The following is a 21,430-nucleotide window of genomic DNA, read 5'->3' as shown; positions in this document are numbered from 1 at the left end:
GCATCCCGGTCTCGGAAATTGAATAGTCGAGCAACTATAGGCCGCGGGGACGCCCCTGGTTTCGGTTGACCACCTGGTACACGGTGGGCCCTCTCCACGGAGAAGAAAGTGGATAGTCCTTTTGGCTTAAGTTCATTCGTAATTAGGCTCTCCACATACAAGTCCATGGCTCTCGTACCTTCTGACTCCGGTACCCCAATAATGCGGATGTTGTTCCGCCTAGAACGCCCTTCTTGCTCATCGAGTTTTTCACGCAGTACCTTGTTGTCCGTTGCCAACTTCCCCATTGCCTGCTGGAGTTCCGAGATGTCCTCCACGAGGGATTTTGTGACCACTTCCATGGCGTTGACTTTCTCCGACATTTTGTAGAGGTCGGCTCTGAGCAACGTTACATCCGTTGAGATCGAGCCCACTGTCGTCTGTAGCTGAGCCAATGCCTGCATCACGTCGTCCAATGTTGTCTTCTTTCCTCCCGGGGCATCTGCAGTTTTGTACCCCGTCTCTTTCCCTGTCGTGGGGGAGGTAGCTGGCTTGTTGTAGGCATAACGTTCTATGCGGGTCTGCGTGGTGCCGCTCTTCGGTCCTTTCCCCGCCATACCTTTGGTCTTCGTGGCTTTCAGGCCTCTCCGCTCCAGCTTGTTCGGAGCGTCTCAACCGCAATGTTCGTGGATTGTTAGCGTTTTTGCACATGTGTGACTAGCAGTCTGTTGGTGCGCACCGTCTTTCGCCGTTCATAAAATGGCGGCTGTCATTTACAATCCTGAGCTCCGCTCCGCGTGTGGCCGCCAGTCATGCAGTATATGGGTCCGGAGGCGGCGGCCGTGGTGTGCAGGTGCCGCCACTCCACCTCTGGTTGTAGGCAGTGCCCAGTCTGTCGGCGTGGTTACTGGGTCCCAACCGCCATTCACAACGTGCAGGCACTTCCGGCGCCGGTCCCCCGGAGCGGCTTCACTTCCTGTCGGGCTAGTCGATCAGGGAAGGTCCCGGCTCCGATGGTCGGAGTAGGCCAGTTCGCAGCTCCGACGGAGCTCGGTCTCCAGGCGTCGGATGTGAAAGCCGCTTTCCGCCACTTGCACCGCCCAGTCCTGGGCTCTGGTTCCCTCCTGCAGGGCTTGAAAATTGTGACGGATTACGAGCCGGATAGTCGAAGAGGCCGCCTTAACCGCGGAGCCTGTCCCTTATGCTGCCGCCATGATCGGCCGCTAGCCACGCCCCTCTATTTTTCATCTCTGAAAATAGCCCCTCTATGAAGGTCTCCAGGTCCAGCCCTTCGTACCCTCTTCTAGGTCTCTAATTCTTATATTGTCTCTCCTTGACCTGTTTTTCAGGTCTTCATTCTTCAGCAAAGCCATTTGCAGCTGTGTCTGTAGGTCTTGGACCTTTTCATGTGTGTCTGTGGCTCACTTGTTGAGGTCCTGAGTTTGGGCCTCTACCTCCAGTATTCTTGTGCCGATCGAGTAAACATCCTGTTGGAGGGAGGACATGCGTTCGGTGAGATCTGCCTTGAGTTGCTCCATTGAGGCCTTTATATCCATCTTCAGTTTGGTGCGTAGTTCAGTTTTAAACTCCCTAAGGGAAGCCAGCACATCATCCTTGGGGAGGGACATTCAGGTATCCGTGTCTCCTTGCTCCTGTGGGGGCCTCTTCTCTGTAGGGGTAAAGAAGCTGGTGACTTTACCAGTGGACTTTTGTTGTGGCCTAGATGTGGTCTGCCTTCTCTTCTCTCTCGTGGGCAGGGTTGCTCCTCTGGCCACTGGGGTCTGTCCTCCCTTATTGCGGTGGCTGAAGAGGCAATGAGTGTCCGCGTACTGCTATTAGCTGTTGTGACTGCTTCTACTTTTATTAAAGCACTGGGCCTCTGGTGGCCATTTAAAAGTCAGGCAGTATTTCAGGGACCTCTCCTGCCTTCTTGTTTATTTGTTACCCTGCATCTATGCAGTGCCTCCACTATGTTTGGGCTGCTTTACTGCACCTTGGTAGTCCTCAGTTTAGTGGTCCTTCATGCTCTTTACAACCGTCTTCCCCCAAGCCGCCATTTTGGGGTCAGGCGCACTGTGCCACTTCTGTGTACGTGAAACAAGGAAACCCTCCCAAAATGTGTTGATTTTGGGGCTCACCCCATGTCCCAAGCCCACGCTTGTTTTGTCGGGTTTTGCCAGCCCTGCACTCATCGCCTTTTCGCTTGTGCGAGGGCTCTTGAGTCTCGGAGAAGCCTCTCTCGTCTGCTGGGCCGGATCCTGGGGTTGCCGGCATAGTCCTCCACCTCTGGACATGCTGAACCCCCTTATACCCCTGGGCAGGTGCAAGAGGACCCAAGAGAGCGTGTGAGTCTGTGCTGTGGCAGTTTCTAGAGGTCCGTCTCTTCCGCCTTGCTTCTCACTTACCGCACGACATTCCCCTTATCGGGCGCCGCCATCTTGAAGGCTTCCGGCTTTCTCGAGCTTCCTGCATCTTTTCTCCACTCTCCGTCCTTACAGTATCTCAGTCGCTCTTCTCAACCCCAACAGCTTCTAGATGCTTTGTGGATCAGATTGGTGTCATTGAACGCTGCGTGTAGCTTCTTTGTCTGCAAGAAACAGCTGCGTTGTTGCGGTGCCAGTGTGGATTACGTCCACCCGGCCATCTTGCCTGGCCACACCCTCATTTTAATATTTTGATAATCATGCTGCATGGTTGACAGTGGTGTGTACTCAATTTTATTTGTATGTCAAAAGGTATGCTCCGTTCTGTCATCAGTTTGGTTCTGAGACCTCCCCATTTACGCTGTTTTCCAACTCTCAATCTTCTCTTTCAACAGGCCTTTTGCAAACAAGTGAACTTCAGACTTCTGCTCTGGGGTTCGGCCATGCTTTTACTTTCAATGGCCAATGAAACAATGCACCGATTTGGACACATTACATTTTCTTTTTCTATAAGTGATCAGTGTCCTCCCTGTTGTGCTGTTTTGCCTAGGTAGGGCTCTTGGAACTTTGTGTAGGGCGTCAAGGTAAGTCATGGTTGACTAACTAAAGGAAATTTAAATTAGATGATTTTATTGTCTAGCTTGCCTTGTATTTGGAAAAGAGAGTAACAATTTACGCTTGTAACATGATGGCTCTGGAACTTTTTTGGGGGGTGGGGGGGGTAGTTATATACCGCAAGCTAGACTCTAAGGTATCAGAGCGCTTTTACATGAAGGAGCACCAGCTAAGTTACAGACGGACACATTTTTTTTTTGTTGGGCACAGGAGATTTAGTGATATGCCCAGACCCACAAGATGTTGAGCGTCCTTGCAGGGAATCGAACCCAGTTCCTCAGCTCAGAGGAAGACCACTCGAGCCATTCGGCCACATCCTATGCTACATCCCGCTCAGGTACTTCTATCGAAACCCCACTTCTCCTACCCCTACTTCTCCCTTGTGCAGTTTTAATGAAATATAACTTGCCCTTTATCACTCCACTGCAGCTGCACAAGAATGTAAGTAAAATAAGGGGGGTGAGTCCTACTCAAGCAACAGATGCAATCCTTCTTGTCAGGGTGAACCACAAAAGTCACTAAATGAACTTGTGCCTAACACACTGGTAGCTTGGTGCAAAATTAGTCAGGCTTAACTTAGAGGCAATGTGTAAATGTATTTATGCAGCACATAGACAGCAGCAAAGTGAAAACACAATACAAGAATAATCCCAAGTCAATTTAAAAGAATAGCATACAATTTAATGCATTATTTGACACCAAAATTAAAAAAATCCAAACAGTAGAACCAGAGACATGCAATTTCAAAGAGTTAAGGTAAGTATAGAGCCTAAAAGCACAAAGCGCCACTCGTGGTTATTTGGTCATGCACAACCGGGTGAAAGTCACAAGTTCCGGACGACTGCAATGAAGCATATGCCAGATACAGAGACAAGGTCGGTTCCGCGGAAAAAGTTAGTTTATAAAGTCCCGCACAAAGAGTTCCGTACGCGGTGAAGGAGGCTCGGAGAAGCAGGGACAGAGTTGCGGATGGTTGTTGCTGTAGAGTGAAGATCAGACTCAGTGTTGTGGACATTCACTTCTGTAGTGTGAAGATCCTGTTGGATTTGACACCAAAAAGGGCAAATCTCCAACCAGAAGAACCAGAGTTATGAATTTTTCAAGTAGAAACTATACCCAAAAAAATCAAAGCGCCAATCTCAGAAATCTTATTTCATGAGACCAGATCAAAGTCGAAAAATATATGCCCGACCTCAATGGAGCACGGGTTGGATACAAAAAGGGGATTGGGCGAGGTCAGCATTTACCTTTGTACTTAGAAGACATTTAGAAAAAAAAGGCTACATATGGTGTACAAGGAGGGAGCTACGTCATCCAGGAGCTGTAGGACAAAGAGGCTGTAGCCAAAATAAAGTTCCAGGAGGCCAGATACCCCTTTGGGAATGGGCCCCTGAACAGGATTTGTTGCTGCGGAGAAGAACATAGCACAAGCTTCTGCGAAGTCAGGCCAACCGGCGATGCACCTTGGGCAGATAGACTTACTCATTGGTCCCTGTCTATCCTCAGTTCTCAGAGCAATTTTTTGCCAAAAAGTTTCTAAATCTCAAGTTTTTAAATTTGGCTATCTGGGCCCATTCAGCACCACCCAAAGGTCTAGGAATAGAGGGGCACCACTTGAAGGGCTAGGGCTCACACAGGCTGAGTCCAAGTGTGGTTTCAAGTTGGTGGGAGCCTTTTATGTCCCCAAGGCTTTGAACAAGAGGCCAGCAAGCTAGCTCTTGAAGTCACTCAGGTAATCCTGGATTCAGGTGGTGAACCAGCAGGGCAGGCCTCTGAGGTATCAAGGCAAGCTCCAGGTAGAAAAGCAGCCCTTCCAGGTGCAGCAAAGCAGTCTTGTGAAGTACACAGCAGGCCACACCAGCAGGCAGTCCTGTGAGAGTCCTTCCGCAGGTACAGAAAGTGAACTGAAGAGTGGGTCTGGTGGTCACCTTTTTAAACAGGGTGCCATCCTTGAAGTAGGAGAAGTTTCTAGGGAACACTCTTTGAAGTGCTTGAGATTTCCTAACCCCTCTGCTGTATCACCATGCTGGTTGCATGTACAATGCAAGGGTGACACGTCCTTTGTGTGAAGGCAAAGCACAGCCTATTTAGTTGCAAATGGGCCTGTGTCTTTGTCCGTCCGCCATCCTTCCGGTTGATGGCCCCTCCATGCACACCTGATCCCTCTATTGTGTGGCTGCCTGGGAGGAATAAACAAAGTACAACTGCTAACTACACCCTGTCATGTGAGCCAGGAGAGGCAGCAGCCACCAAATAGTTTAGGGCAGAAAAATGCCAACTTTCTAAAAGTCAGAGTCAGAAGCAACCTGGATGCACTCAGTTTGAACAAATAAAGGGTAAAAATAAAACTAGGAATCGGATTTGGACAGTATATTCAATTGCGTGCAAAAGGAAAAGGCCCTGCAAGCCTATAATAATAAATGAAAAGGATCACCAGACTTGGGTCTGGACGGCCTAATGCACTGCTCTAATCACTCAATGGAGTGTAAATCAAAAAGATTTCTATAATTGTCAATAAAGTTTTAACTATTCAATTGAATGTCAATCACAATATTCAAACGTCAATACAATAGACAACATCAAATTCTTGCTTGTAGTGCAGAAATTTCTTTATATGAAATCCATGGAAAATGTTCAAAATCACACAATCCCAATGTGGAGGAAACAATTCTTGTTTAAAAGTCCCAATGTATTTCGGGCTTTAAGGACAGCCCTTCATCAGGGGAATCTAGAAAAACGATATCTATGTTTTAATATAAAGCAACATGTCTGCAGACGTTTATGCAACTCAAGAGGATGCGAAGAAGGCAAAATTAGGGTGATAATGGTATGAAATATTAGAAAGGGAAAGATGGAAAGGTTATCAGAATAAATTGGCAAGTATGCCAGGGATAGTCAGTGAACAGGCTATTGAAATTAGTGAAAAAACTGTGAAAAAACTGAAACAACCGTTATATTGTGGCTCAAGCAGTGAAGTGGTTCATGATTATGCATCAGCATTCGAGCAGGTGACGAAAATAATGATAAATGAAAAGGGATGTGAACGTGGCGTTCAGAGTTAAATGAACGGGCTTTTCAAATGATCGTCATTAGCGTGAGGTGGTAAACGCGAGTCAATGGTGCCAGGTGTTGTTAAAACATGCGTGATAAAAAACGTGAACAATACCGTTTAGAATAATGCATGCACATAACGGTTAAAGACATATGTTAAAACTTACAAAGCGGAGCAGAATGCTCCAAGTATCATTGCCAACGGGTCCACATCACGAGAAACGTGAATGAGTGGTCTAACAAAGAAAAGACCAAAAGTGAAAAACGCGTATCAACCGATTAGTGAAGGTGGCGAAAGTGTGAATTAAGGAATGCTCACCAGAACACATTACATAGTAATGGCATTTTTGAATTGTTTACTTAAAACTTGACATTACATTTTAGAGGATTTTAATTACAATTTCTCAGATGCTAATCACAAAACGCTTAACTGTTCTCAATCCAAAGTTAGCACTTCTTAAATGTGATAAGACAACCCTCAATGTTATTCTATTTCAGAGGTAGAAAGGCTATTTCAGGGGTTTTTACTACCAAGACATGTAACTTTAAGGTACATGTCCAACATTTTAATCACACTGCACCCTGACAATGGGCTACCTAGGGGTTGTTTACTTATATGAAAATAAAGGTTAGTTAAAGGCTTTGCAGAGGGGTTATATAGGCAAGTTGCATTGGCAATTTAAAACTGCATTCAAGGTGCAATAGCAAGCCTCGGACATGTTTTAAGGGGCTACTTTAGTGGGTGGCTGATAAGTGCTGCAGGTACACTAGTGGCATTTAATTTACAGGTGCTAGGGACATGTAATACCACTTTACTAGGGACTTGTAAGATATTTATATTTTCATATTGGATTTAAGCCAATTTCACCATGTTGAACTTGGCCCTTTTTGCAGGGTCATCCCCAAACCTTTTGCCTTCCTCCTGTATTTTTTCTGACCCGTTGTTGGCTGTTTTATGACTCTGGGCACTTTACCACTGCTGATCAGTGCTAAAGTGCATATGCTCTCCCTATTGTAAATTAGTGTATGGATTATTGATTCCATGATTGGCTGGTTTGGTTTACTTGTCAGACCCTAGTACAGTGCAATGAGTGTACCCAGGGCTTGTAAACCAAATGCTGCTGGTGGGCTTGCAGCACTGGTTGTGTCACCCACTGAAGCAGCCTGTAACAGCGTGTCTCAGGTCTGCCATCGCAGAGCCTGTTTGCAGTCTGGTACTGCCATGCTGACTGGGCAAGTGCACCCACTTGCCAGTCCCTAAACCTTTCCTTTTCTTCATATCAGACACCCCTATGGTAGGCAAAAGGGCAGGGTGCATTGTAAGTATAAGGTAGGACATGCCCTGGTGTGTGTGGCATGTCCTAATAGTGAATTACAGCCATTTTCGTGTTTCACTATTGCAAGGCTACCTATTTCCCATAGGTCAGAATGGGCAGTTAGATTATTACATCTTATAATCCTAACTGACTCAGGGAACTAGGTAGATATTCGAGTTTAGTGTGCCTGAACTCAGAATGATAAAATACATCTTTTAGTGAAGTTAATTTTAACATTCTGTGTTTGAAAATACCACTTTTAGAAAGTAGGCATTTTCTGGTCTAACTATCCAAGCCTGCCTCTACTAGTTTGTGTATTCCTTGTCTGGAGTTTGAGTGACAGGGGCTGGGGGATTCCAGGAGACAGGGTGAGTCAGCCCAGTGATGAATAGAGAGATCTGCATCTAGATGGGAGGGAGGAGTTGCACCTGGGACCTGTATAGGGCTGTGCCTTCCCTCTACAATGTTGACTCCACCTCCTGTGGTGCGTCTGATGTCTCTGCCCTGCACTGTGAAAGGAAAAAAGGAGTCATGTAAACAGAGTGCTCCAGGACTGACCAGAACTGGTTTGGATTATGCCCTTGGAGGACAAAGGATTTTGGGGTATAAATAGTGGGACCCCGATCCCAAGAATTTAGATCACTTTTAGACAAACAAGAAGAAACCTTTGCTGAGGAAAGGAACCTAAAGAAACTGAGGAGAGACTATCCCTAAGCTGAAGTGCTGCTTGGGGGATTGGCCTGCAGTGGTTGCCTGACTGCCAAAGAACGGAAAGAGGGACTTTGTGTGTACTTTCATCAACTTGTGTAAGGATCTCCAAGGGCTTGGAACAGAGCTTGCCTCCGGCTGAAGTCTCAGGGACAACAGACTTCACCCACCAGCTCCTCAAGAGTTCTCCTGAAGTGCCTGCAGTTGTGTTGGATTTTTTGGGGACTTGTGTGTCGCAAAGACTGAGAAGCATGACTCAAGTTCAAGAAGCGTGTCGCAGAACTGCCGCTGTTGCTTCACAACACAAAGCGCCTTTCATCGCCGGAGGAGAGGATCGGCATCACCGCAGATTACGCCACATCACCGGGAAGTGTGTCGCAGGAGTAGAGGAACGACGTTGCATCAGACACCGCCGCATCTCCGAGAAGCGTGTCGCAGGGCCTGTTGCCCACCACCGCCGGAGAAGAGGATCAACGTCACAGCAGATGCCGCTGCATCACCCGGAAGAGTGTCGCAGGGTCTGTTGCGGCTTGCATCGTCGTGGAAGCAACTCACGTCACCAGGAGAGAGGATCGACGTCACAGCAGACGCCACTTCATCACTGGGAAGCGTGTCGCAGGGCCTGTCGTGGCTCGCATCGTGTCAAGCACCTCGCATCGCCGGGGGAGAGGATCGACGGTGCAGCAGACACTGCCGCATCACCGGGAAGCGTGTCGCATCAAGGAGAAAGTGCCATCTTTACTTCTTTGCACCAGATCTTCAACGCATCACCATCCTTACCTGCCAGGGGCTACTGCATCACCTTTCCTGCAACACTTTCATTGCCCTGTGTCCCACATCTAAAGGTACATTGACTCAAAGTGTCGATTTTAAGATCTAAAGAGAACTAAGCTAATGCTTTGTTGTTTGTGGTCTTGTGATAAGTCTATTTAAAGAACACTTATTTTGTATATAAACCTTGTGTTGTGCCCATCTGTAGTGTTGTCACTTGATTACTGTTTGTGTTCACAAATGCTTTACACACTGCCTCTGAGATAAACCTTTCTGCTCATGCCAAGCTACCAAGGGGGTGAGCATGGGTTATTTTTGGAGTGAACCCCCTTATCCTGACTAGAGGCAAGGGTCCCTATTTGTCACAAGTACCTACCTGTGTCAACTAGAGACCCCCAAATCTAACACACCATATTTAAAGGAGGGTGTACTAACATTTTAGCACTGGTCACCAGTGGTAAAGTGCGCAAAGTATTTTAAGCCAAGAAAAATGTGTACAGAAAATAGGATGGTGAAGACAAACTTTTTGGGATGAACCTGAAGACAGGGCCAATCCTAACACATAGACTAGCTGAAGCTTAATGATGAACCTGAATCCCGCAGCCATAGGTGGACTGGGATGTGTCAATTCCGCCATTAGAGCATATTTGCAGCAAATACACTGAAGAAGGAAACAATACCACAGCAGATAAAATGCAGCGGTCGCCTGGCATAGAGTTTATAACTTGTAACACTGCAGTGTTGTCGCAGAAATTGGATAACCTGAATTGGCTTACTTGTATAATAAATTATGATTTGATACTTGTGCAAGTGACTTGGGCCACGGAACTAGTTCATCTGGATAGTTACCACTCATACTTTACACCAGAAAAACAACTAACAAGGGCAGAGCAAAGGTGGGCCTTGTGGTATTTGTGTCCATTTTATCCTAGTATAAAGTTTTATGGTCAAAACTTGATTCCAAATGTCATCAGGTGCAGCGTTTTCAGTTTGGTCACAAAGCAGATGTTTTGCTAATCCATTTTTATACAGTATTTCTGATGACCACACAACAGAGGTGATTGGGACCCTGATTAAAGAGCTAGAACCATTTTTCGCTACTAAAACATATTTGGTATGTATTGTGGGCTGTTGATTTTAATATTCATAACTCATCATGACAACCTGTGGCCTCATAGATCAATGTGGTGAAGAGGGTTTACATTTTACACCAAATTGTTCTGAGGATGTTCTTAATACCATTGTGCTGAAAAATAATCTGGTACACATGGCTGAGAACAGCACTCTCAATGAAATCTTCCTACCTAATTATATTTAATTATGCAGTGGGTGGTGTAAATAGTGCTGTAAATAGCATCATAGATTGCATCTTGCTATCACACGTACTCACCCCCTTCATCTCGAGTTATAAGGGATACCAGTTTAAGTGACCATAACCCCTTAACTGTAATTTGGAGTTGTGTCGCAGCTGTGGAAGAGTTGTAAATAAAGGAGCAGAGCTTGAGATCTTGAAGAACATGAGCATTCTGAATAAGTCAGCGAAGACTGATCAAAACTTTTTATTAACCGAGATCTTCAATTTTGAGGATGGTCCAGAGGATACTATCAGCTCCTTTGACTCACTATGTGTATTAATCAGGACTGCGTTAATAACTGGGTAACAACTGGCCCGGGCAAAGTCACAGAAGTGTCTCAGTAACACTTGCTCAGAAGCACATTGTAGCCTCTGAAGAGGATTCTCTACATACAACCTGAAGAGCAAATCTATAGGAAACAATCTAAAGCCATACTGCTAGAAAGAAATCGGATAATTAGTGAGGAAGCTTGTGAAGCTCTTGTGAGGGAAGGGAAAACAAGGGACCAGGGTAGTTTTTGGAAGGTAATTAATGCCTCGTACTCTGGTGAAGTCTATCAGCCTAAAGTGGAAACTCTAATACCATCAGAAATATGGGTAGACCATGCAGAACAGTGAATTTCTCAACTCAGAGCACCACAGGTACTTGCAGGAGTTCAGGGCAGCGGCAAACACCAGTCCAATCAAATTAGCTTAGATTGAATGAGTAATCAAAAACAGCCTTAATCAAAAGTCTCCGATTGACATATTCAAAAATAATATTTTGCTGTGGACAACACTATTTACTAAAGTGTTTTGAGCAGTGACCACACATGGTCTAAGGCCAATTTAGTACCTATTTTCGAGACAGGGTCCAGAAGAGACCCTGCCTGTTCCAGGGCAATTTCACTCACGGATGCGACAGTCAAAATCCTGGAGAGAGTGCTATTGAAACGATTAGAAATGCAGGCTGAGGGGCAGAATACATTATATGATGTCCAGTTTAGATTCTGACATGGAGCAGGCACAGTCAAACAAGTTTTACATTTTTATCCCTTATCCAGCAAATAAACTGCTGTGAAGAAGTCTCACATTTATCTAGTCTTCATAGACGATAGCTTTTATTTGATAATGTGAATTGATCCAAGCTTTGGTCAGTGATGTCAGTCATGGAGTGAAAGAGTCACTGGTTAGACTACTAAGCGTATTGCAAAAGGATGTGTCTGTAAAGGTGTGATATGGTCAAAGTGGGGAATGCACGACATCTTTTACTATAAATAGGGGCGTACACCAAAGGTTGTGTGCTGGCACCAATTCTTTTTATGTTATATATTAATGGAATAGAAGACTCCTTGCTTTAGCAAGGTAACTATATGCCCAAAGTAGTCAGACAACTGATCCCCATTCTGATATATGCAGACAACATGGTCTTGCAAGCCAGTAGCTCAAATGGGCCACAAAGACTGGTGGATTCCTTGAATGTTTTTATGTGCCAACTGGGTTTGCCAACCAGTTTGACCAAATTAATACTCATAAACCATAGTATTCCATGTTCAATCCTTTTTATTTCAAACTGTTTAACTTGACTTGTCCATCATGTCAAAGGTACGAGATTGAGTTGTCTTGTGCATTTTACTTGTTCCAGAATTGCCCATCTGGGCCTATTCATAGGCATTTAACGAACCTCGGATCCTCAAAACCACCCCAATGATGTCTCACCCAATGCATTTTGGTCTATAACGACCTTCGTCAGGGGTATCTGTGATATGCAAAGATATATGTCAGCCACATCTATATAATGTTCAACAATGATAATAATAATTATCTAACACGTCTCTTGCATCAAAATAAGACAGCAAAGTAAATATGTAAAAATATGCAAAATATACCCTAGGCCAATGTGCCTCGATTTCTAATAACCATAATAGAATACATTCTTGCTGACACCCTATGTGTAACACAACTTGTAACACAACAAAATTGAACCTGTGTTATTCAAATTTGACGACCTTGAAGAACCGGGCCTAGAAGGGCCTGGCGGCGCAGGGCACGCCTGAAATCTCCGAGTTCACCTGCCTTGTTGTACAGAGACACGGAATACTCTGTTAGCGTAGAAAACCAAATTTATTAGCTGCAGCTATGCACAGTTGTCCCAGAAGTACACCAATAGTAGGTTCTCATGAGACTGCCCCTTCACTCGGTGGCTCACAGTCTTTTATAACCATATACACCCACAGAAAAATACTCCCCATGCACCAAATATTAGCCAATAGGAAAACATTCAAAACAAGGCACCATGTAACCAGAACGTCCCCCTTGAGTCGTGTTCTTGCCCAACCCCATAAGGCAATCAATGACAGCACCTATAGGTAAATAAGTAATGGCAGAACGTGTTTTTGTGCTTCAAAGGACAACTTGAGAAATAGGATAATGCAGGGAAAAAATACCGAAGGCCAACAGATAAGATAAGGCAGGGAAAGAATACTGAAGGCCAACAGATCGTTGGGACAAGGATTGGTCAGTCTAGACAAGGATTAGTTAGTTTGGCTAGTTCCTGGAATTGGCTTCACAACAAGGAAGGGGGGAGTTATTTGACATGTAGCAGTACAAAGGGCAAAAACACTTGGTTTGCCAAGCTGCCTGAGTGAGGGCAACACAAAATGGCGACGGAATACAAAATGGAGTCGAAACTGAATTACCTCAGACCCTCCTTTTGCCATTACCCAGGCAAAACACAGACTCACGTTAATCTGAGTCAATGGCAATAGCCATGAGGTCGTCAAGCTGTTGCTGCAACATCATTTTCATGTTTTCTGCGTTCTGAGAAACAGGCCTTGGGACACACATGGTGGCACAAAGGCCGCAGATAGCAAGACCACATTGTAGACAGAGGCAACATGAAAAGATAATGGCCACAGTCACTCCAATGAAAGTCAGTACCTTCCATCCCCATGTGGACAGTAATCCCCAGAACCATCCTGTCAAAGACCAGTTTCCTTCGTCCTGGTGGATGGACTCAGCGATCAGGTGCAATTTAGAGATGGCCTGGTATACTGTAGGAGTGTTGTCAGGTATGTAAATGCAACAGCTGGATCCAATCAATTTACATACTCCACCACGGTCCGCAAGAATGATATCTAAAACCATCCTGTTTTGTAATGTCATAAGGCGGTCCGCCTGAAGCTCGGCTGTGAGGTTTCTCAGTGCCCCCACAGTTTCGTCTATCGTTGCCTCAACAGCTCGAATGAGGTGCCTTATGTTTCTGCTATTGGCCATAGGGCCCCAGAATGGGAGGAATCCTTTGAAAAAGTCGCCCCCCTCCTGTCCTGCCGTATCTTTTGAAACAATGACACCTCTACTGTACCTATTTCTGTGATGTCCCGAAGGGGCGGTATATGTCGGAGGAAGGAGAAAAGCCACGTAACATGACTCTGAGAAATTAGTTGGTAACCATGTATAGGCCCTGTCATGGCAAACGAAATACGTTCCCTGAGATGGCACTAACGGTGGAGAAGCCTGAGATGCATAGGTATATGTATGTGCACAAGAGCTTGTTTCCAATTGGGCCTTAGCATTCTGACCATTTCCTTGGAGACACAGGTGGCCTCGGTGGGATACAGTCCATATGGGCGGGGATCTCTTTCATCTGGCCCTATCTGTAAGGCTAGTAACGTAACGGGTCACGTTCCAGCCAATGTATGCCCGTTGTTCGTCGGCGGGGAACTCATTAATTTTATTGTAATATTTAGATATAGCCCATATTCATTTCACCAGAGGGTCACGACTAACATCAACCCCACCCCCATATGGACCAACAGGATGCCGGGGTTGGTTCTCGTAAGCATTGGAGAACATAGATGTATAAGCCCAAGCGGACCCCTTCAGGGAAAAAGGTAAAACTAAATATGGCATCCCTTTATCCGTAGTATGGGGCAAGAGCCCACAAACCCAACAATCGATGGTGTTGACCACCAATTGATGCTGGTGCAACAATTGAATGAATGAATTATTAAAATATTCCATTCTCCTACTTGGCTCATGTTCTGATAGTGTATGTAACTGATGCGGGGAGGCAGTGGTGTGAAAAGGCACGGGATGGGAGGTAGGTGTAGGTGTCTGCTGCATAGTTTAAGTAACCCAACCCACACAAGCTAATATAATAAATAATATAATAAATAAATAAAAAGATTAAAATACACAATGTTATACCACATCCATTATGCAATAATTTGCAATATTTCTTCTTCATTTTAACCTTCTTATCATTTCTCTTTAGTATAGCAGAATCCATCCTCTAAATGTTGCTCATGGCAGTCCTCCTTCTTCACTCAGCTGTGATTATCAGCCATCCTATGACACCGCAAGTCCCGCAGGCCTATTGCCACTACTCGGGTCACAAACTAAGACTCTTACCACGAACCTGCAACCTAATTGGATGGTCAGTGTCACTGAAAAGTGCAATCAAAAGAAAAATTCTCAATTGTCTCTAGCCACTCTAGGCCTTGATTGTATCTCGTCTTATTTGGCACAGTCTGGTCCTGAAAAAGTGTCTCTGGATTGGTCGTGTTTAACCTGAGATGTGGTGGTACAGCTTCCTGTAAAACATCATCATCCTCTTTCTCAGATTGAGTCCAATCTAGGTGTGCATCGCTAAAATGCACAAATCGGGGGACCCTTTCACCTTCAAAATCGCCAATACCTTCACAGACCCACTGGTCATAAGGCAAAGGCAAGGGAACCTTCTTGCAATGCACACCGTGAATCCAGTTTTTCTTGCCGACCACCTTCACACCTGTGCGTGTTGTCAACAATACTTGACGAGGCTCTCTCCAGCGAGGTTCAAAGTTCTTTGATCTCTGGAAATTCTTCACGCACACCCAATCGCCGGGTTGTATGGTATGGCCAGGTTCAGTGGAAGCCTGAGGCAAGGCGTCTTGTACCTGTTGATGAAGGACACGCAATTTAGTGGTGAGGTCATGCAAATAATCTATCAACAACGGATGCTCTATCTCGGAATACTTCTTTGGCCTTGGGACTCCCCAGACATTTGCTGGGCATCCAAACACAACCTCCTAGAGTCCCATACGGGAATGGACAGTTGTTCGAGTAGACAAAAGGGCCAAGGGTAAAGCATCGGGCCAGGCAAGACCCGTGCTGGCATGTATCTTCGCGAGATTGAGCTTAAGAGTACCATTATAGCATTCCACCAAACCTGCTGACTGAGGGTGGTTTGCCGCATGGAATTTCTGTCTGATACCAAGACCTGCACACACTTTCTGCATTATCTGACCCACGAATTTACTTCCGTTGTCACTCCAAACATTTCAAGGTTAACCAAACCTCGGGAAAAACTCCTTCAAAAGGACTTTAGCCGTAGACAGAGCAGTATTATCCTTTAGGGGGTAAGCCTCTATCCATCTAGAAAAGGCATACACCACCACAAGGACGTACTTCAGATTATTACATCGCTTCATGTGAATGTAGTCTATTTGCAATACCTCAAAAGGATACGTTGGGGGAGCAAAATTACCTGCTGGGGTTTGTGTTCCCTTCCCAGGATTGTGCATCAAGCAAACAATACAGTGCTTAACCAGATTATCTGCGCATTTAGGGATCCCACATTCTGCCATACAGGGGCCAGAAGTTTACATATCCCTTTAGCACTAATGTGGGCTGGACCATGTGCCATAGTAACTACTGGAAGCACATAGGCGTCTGGTAACAGCCAGCGCTGATGTTACGACAATTTTGTCCAACACCCTGTCGCGTCCAACATTCCTGTACCCTCTCTCCATTTACTCAGTTCTTTCTCTGTAGCCTCTTCCTGGATCATTTTTACACTTTCTATTGTGTCCTCACACATCCCTCCTTGTCTGACGCACCTAGCAGGGCCCGCAACATACATGCGGCTTGTAACATCTCAGGCTGTCTCTTTCGCTATCTGATCCGCAAAAGCATTTCCTCGACCCAGATCATCAGTGATCCTTTTATGCGCACTACATTTAACAATTGCTATCTGAGTGGGCAAGGTAAGTGATTCGAGAAGGTCATTTACCAACTGGCCGTGCTGTATCTTAGTGCCGTGGGAGGTGAAAAACCCTCTTTTCCTCCACAGACGGCCAAAACTGTGGGCCACTCCAAACGCATACTGGCTATCAGTGTACACATTCACTCTTTTTCCTTCAGCCAATACACAAGCTCTACTCAGAGCTATCAATCAGCTGCCTGGGCTGAATTGTGCCTAATTCGTTCTGTTTCCACAATTGTGTACAAAGTAGTGACTGCATAGGCCAAAGTCGTCTCACCATTGGGGAGCTTGAAACAAGAACCATCCACCCATAGGATCCCATCCGGGTCCAGGAGTGGAGTGTCCTTTAGATCCACCCTACCTTTTGTCTCCTCCTCTGTGCGGAGAAAACAATCATGCTGCTCCGGAGTACCTTTTTCTACTGGGATCAGTAACAGTGTGGCTGGGTTTAGGGTATTGCATCGTTTAATATGTACATGGCTTGCCAAGAGCGTCAGCTCGTACCCTGACAAGCGGGTGCTCGTAAGGTGCTGAGTCTTTGTTCTATTTAGGGGGGTATCTACTGCATGCGGCACCATGACAATAAGAGTATTATCCAGTACCAATCCAGCAGACTGGCAAATGGAAACTGCTGCTGCTGCTGTGGCTTTCAGACAACTGGGCAACGCCTTGGCCACTGGGCCTAGTGTGGCCGAACAATAGGCACATGGGCGTTGCTTGTCCCCAAATTGTTAAAACTGACAATGCGCAACCTTCTCTCTCAAGAACGTAGAGTGTGAAAGGCTTACTGTAATCAGGAGTACCTAACACAGGAGCAGAGCACAAGGAAGTACGTAAATCATTAAAACCTTTCTGACATTCCGCAGTCCAAGGAAGAGGTTGGGGTGTATCTTTGAGAGTGAGTGCCAACAGACGTTTCGCTAGCAAAGAAAAATTTGGAATCCACTGCCTCCAATAAGAGGTAATCCCCAAAAAGGCACGCACCTCCCTTTGTGTACATGGTACAGACATTTGAGCAACTGCTTGGATACGTCCTGGTGTCAATCACCGTCCCTCCTTCGACAAGAGATGACCTAAATAGGTAACCTCTTGGCGACAATATTGTAATTTAGTGGGTGAAACCTTGTGATGAAGGTCAGAAAAGTGACGTAACAGTGAAATAGTAACCTGTTTACAAATGTCCTCAGAATCAGCAGCAACCAACAGGTCATCTATGTATTGAATAAGGGTGGCACCTGGCGGCAAAGAGAAAGCATCAAGCTGAGTTTTCAAAGCTTGACTATAAATGGAGGGACTCTCGCAATAGCCTTGAGGAGCACGTTTGAACCGGAAGCTTCGGCCTCCTAAAGAGAAGCCAAAAATATCCCTACTTTCCTCAGCAATGGGAATGCTGAAGAAAGCATTCTTGAGGTCAATAACAGAAAACCAGGCAGCTGAAGCAGGTATCATTGTCAATAGGGCAGTGATATCTGGGACGACAGGGAATTGGGGTACAACAATCTTGTTGACCTCCCGGAGGTCAATCACAAAATGATAAACGGGTGGCTGAGAAGAGCCAGTACGTTTAAGAACAGGTAAAACAGGACTATTGCATATATTTCCCCTTGTCTCTTCAACCACGTCTTTCTGAACCAAATCATAAATAATAGCCAAGAATAGCCAAGAGAGCTCTTTCACCATCACTGGAAATCTTATACTGGGGAATGCGGGGTAACTTAACATTAGTTTTGATTGTGACGATGTAGGGTGGGATCTGCAGAAGACCAACATCATTGGGGCCTGTAGCCCAGAGGGTGGCAGGAAGGGAGCACAATTCAGGGGATAGTTGGTCTTTAGACAAATACGCCGGGGAAATCAATTTCTTACCTAAAGTGAGGTGTACACCAGAAGGGGAACAATGCAACGTGGTGTACAGTCTTTTTAATAAGTCCAAACCTAACACATTTTCACCACAACCAGTTGTTAAAATAAGCGGAGCCTCCAAATCATAAGGACCTATTGGGATGTATGTTGTTACAACGCATACTTTTAAAACGCATACCTTTACAACACATTTTTTACACCACAACATCCATTACAACACATTCCATTACAATGCATGCCATTACAACAAATTCTTTGAAACTAGCTTTGCAGCGCATTCCACTACAATGCATACTACATTTACAACGCATACCATTACAACGCATACCATTACATTGCATGAATGGTAAGTATTGGATAGTGCAGGGGTATAAAAATTACTATTCTAACTCCAGGGGGTGCAGCAGAAGGGTAAGTGTTGGATAGTGTAGGGGTAAAAATTACTATTCTAACTCTAGGGGGTGCAACAGTAGGGTAAGTATTGGATAGTGTAGGGGTAAAAATTACTATTCTAACTCCAGGGGGTGCAACAGTAGGGTAAGTGTTGGATAGTGTAGGTATGCGTTGTAATGGTATGCATTGTAATGACTGCGTTGTAATGACATGCATTGTGGTGGTATGCGTTGTAGTGACATGCGTTGTAATGGTTGTGTGGTTCTGAAATTCTGGACCCTGCTGTAATATGGTTCCGAGGCACAACCCTAGTGTCACAAAATATCATCATACCATGACGAATTTGGTGTCGGCAGACCGGTAATGAATAGGACATTATCCCTATGCATTTGCGTCGTGATTGAGTGATGCTAACACCCTTAGATCATGGTTTCCGTTCTGAACCCTCGGACTCCATTTTGTGAACGGCATCCATCTTATGGCTTGCCCTCATATAGTCAATTGATCGAGGCCGAGCTTGATCTGAAAGGACACGTCCACCTTAGCTGACTTCCCCATGACCTGGCCAAGCTGACTCCACTGCCTCCAGCCAAACCTGTTTGGGCAGCTCCTCGCCCAGTGGCCGAGTAAGATAGCATCAAGGCACAACATGCCATAAACCATTCACTACATACAGACCATGTTTTCTACACACATACACCTGTCCATGTTTCTTGTTTATGGCCAGTTTTACGATGAGGAGGTGCCCGGTTTTATTGGGGTTTCATCGATATCTGATGGTAGTTCTGGGCCGGGCTGGGCCATCTATCACAAACTAGACATCTAAAATATGGGTTGGCCGACATGACTGTGCTTTTTGCTCTATTGTGGAAATATGTCTATGACCGTATTGTAAACTGAAGAATTCTTGCCTGCAGCTGTTATTTTTGTATAAAAGGAAAAGGCTGGTTCTGTAAAAACGAACAGTCTCCTGAGAACTTACATCCCGTGCTGTTGTACTTCTAGGACACTCGTTACTTGGTTGCAGCCAATAAAACTCGATCTCTGACTTCACCTAGAAGACTCTTGGTTTCTGTGGTCCGGAACAGGGAGAACTCAGAGGTCTTCGGGTGTTATCCCCTGGCACCACCGGGTTCCTAAAAAGCCGGCACCTCAGTTGGCGCCCAACGTGGGGCGGTATCAAGCGGTGACGGTCCAAGCCAGATGTTCGTGAGGAGCTTCGTGTGAAAATTCCAGAGGACGGCCAGCCACTTCAGCGACCCCTGTATGTCGACGTGGTTCCGAAGGTCTTTGCTGCGAGGTTCTCCGCGTCCCGACGGCTACGAAGGACTGCTGCCCTGACTATCGCCCTGTTTTGGACCCAGTGATCCTTGGTAGAGCGAAACGATAGACGAGTCTTCTAGTGACATCATCGATCTTCAATACTTCAGTTAAGTATAAGTGGAGCGTCTCCCAGTCCTTAGTTTTGTTCTTAGTTTTGGTATCTTTGAGATACACCTTGTTTGGAACTTGCAAGCGCCAAAACTGAGAGATTCGTGTATTCACGAGAATATCATAAATAGATAATCCCTTGAAGTTTGAAGCTAGACTAGTGAGCAAAGATGCCTGGTCTTAGCAGACTTGGAAACTTGTTTTGTCTTGGTTGTAGTAAGGACTCCCGATTAGAGGATTCGTGTCTGGTTCCTCCGATTGGAACTCCAACATATGAACTTTATATAAAGCACGGAGTAGGCCCTATCACATATAATGAGGTATGGATAAAGTACACCAGAAAAGATGGTGTTTTTAAATGGCCCCAATATGGTAGCTTTGACGCAGAAATTTTAGATAACCTCGAGGTCAAACTCTTCAAGAAGAAAGCCCAGCCGGCGATGTTTGACTCTTTTCGCTTATGGCGCAAAGAAGCCAAACAGAAAGAAATGAAATTAGCTAAGAAAAATAAAAGAGGTATGTCAATGGTGCAAGCTGCCATTGCATACAGGGATAATGAGGAAGAGCAGGAAAGTGAACAAATGCTCAGAAGCAAGAAGTTAGCAGTAGATAAATGCTACCCAATGTTGCTGCATGAAGGACAAGGTTCGAAGGTAACATCCGAGAAAGATCCATTAATGTCCCATTTATTGAATTCACCAACCCCATATACATCGAGTATTACTGGACCCCCGAAGCGTTTTGTTATACCGCGCCCCGGCGCACGAAATGCAGCTCTTGCACAAGCACCAGCTCCTCTTCAGCTGGTTCCTACTTCTCCGGCACAGCCTTCTCAAGGGCCGCCGCCTTTGCTACATACTACCTCTACTGTTCCTACAACTTTGCCCACTGCTCCAACTGTTTATCCTGATACTACTTCTGCCACTGCCTCGACTTCTTCTGCTGTTGCCTCGACTTCCTCCTTGCATCAGCCTGTCTTCTCTGGCACATCTGCCTCTCCGCAAGCTTCTCCTTCTGTTCGACAGAGAGTGGCAAGTACTGTCACTGGTCTGTTCCCACCTTTCTTTGGGTCGCCTAAAACGATCCCTAAAACAGGACGTAGACAGTTGCGTAGTCAACTGCCTGATTACGAGGAAAGAGAAGTGCTGAATGAGTTAGCATGCAAATGGGTTACTGACACTGTTAGATACGATGTTCAGTCTGTTATGGAAGTCTTCCGACAATGGGATGCACCCACTCAGAGATATGTATTCGAAGAGATGTGTGTATATCTTTGTGAAGATTTGGAGACAAACGATCCAAAACGCAAAATGAAGGAATTATTCCGTATGCGATTCAAATTCTATGAAGGCATGATTGTAGGTGCCTATGTTGAAAAAGCAATAGATTTGTTGTTATCTTATAGGAGTAAGGGAAACGTCTCTAGATCATTGTATGAGGATGACATGTCATGTAGGAAAAAGGCGCGACAGTACCCTATGAGAGAAGTTCCTCCAGTTTGGAGGGAAGGTGATGCGAA

The sequence above is a fragment of the Lissotriton vulgaris genome, chromosome 7 (genome assembly GCF_964263255.1).
Source record: "Lissotriton vulgaris chromosome 7, aLisVul1.2, whole genome shotgun sequence".
NCBI classification, from domain to species: Eukaryota; Metazoa; Chordata; class Amphibia; order Caudata; family Salamandridae; genus Lissotriton; species Lissotriton vulgaris.
Note: the sequence above shows the minus strand (reverse complement) of the source record.